Source organism: Nanorana parkeri, unplaced genomic scaffold, assembly GCF_000935625.1.
Source record: "Nanorana parkeri isolate BGI_ZX_2015 unplaced genomic scaffold, ASM93562v1 scaffold1006, whole genome shotgun sequence".
Lineage (NCBI taxonomy): Eukaryota > Metazoa > Chordata > Amphibia > Anura > Dicroglossidae > Nanorana > Nanorana parkeri.
The window spans coordinates 253964-254787 of record NW_017307274.1 but is presented as its reverse complement, the minus strand read 5'-3'; positions in this window follow the sequence as shown (position 1 = coordinate 254787).

The window sequence follows — 824 nt, the reverse complement described above, 5'->3', positions numbered from 1 at the left end:
GCTGTATATGTACATTTGTCAGTTCAGATAAAAGAAAAGCTACTGTGGATGCGGCGGAATATGTCGGCATGTTTGCTGTGTGTTGGAGAGGGGCGAGGATGAAGGCATCTCCTGCTGGCGTTTCATTATTAAATGCTGCTGAATCCCGCCTTGTTTTTCTGCTCCGTGCTACTTTGAAGTTGTTCTGCTGAAATGGTTCGACCTTTTTTCTCGATTTTATTATAGCTTTCTGAAAGTGTAACTTAACCCAGATTTGGGTGTAGTGGAGAAGGATTAAAACATGTCAAAATGTTATAGCTGTCTGTCTTCATTGTGTGGCATGGTGACCATTGTCACTGAGATAAAGTGATGAGGAATCAAAAACATTTTTTTTACCATTGTCGCCGGAAGAAAAGTCTCAAGGGGAAATGAGGACACCTGACTTGCCCAAGAGGAGAATTTGCCATGTTTTGGAGGGATTGCACCCTTACTTCTGTTGCTTCTATGGGACAGGAAGTGAATGTATTTTTCCCCTGTGGTATTCCGATTTCCAAAATAGAGCTTAACTCCGGGATAAGCAAGTATTGTCTAAATACAAGTCATGTGTATTCTTACTTGAATCTTGGTGTTCTTTTGTGCATTTCTTCCAGTTCTGTGCAGTAATCCAGTGTGAAACTTGGAGCTGTAATAAAGACCGGTCACTGCTGGTCTCTCTCCGCATACAGGGTGACTGGTCTTGTCTCCGCCCACCTCCTGTAGTGGGTGGGGCCTGTTGGGACCCTCCCACAGCTTTGCTCTCTGACCAAGCAATGTAAAGCCAAGACAGAAAGATGAGGATGTCTTAA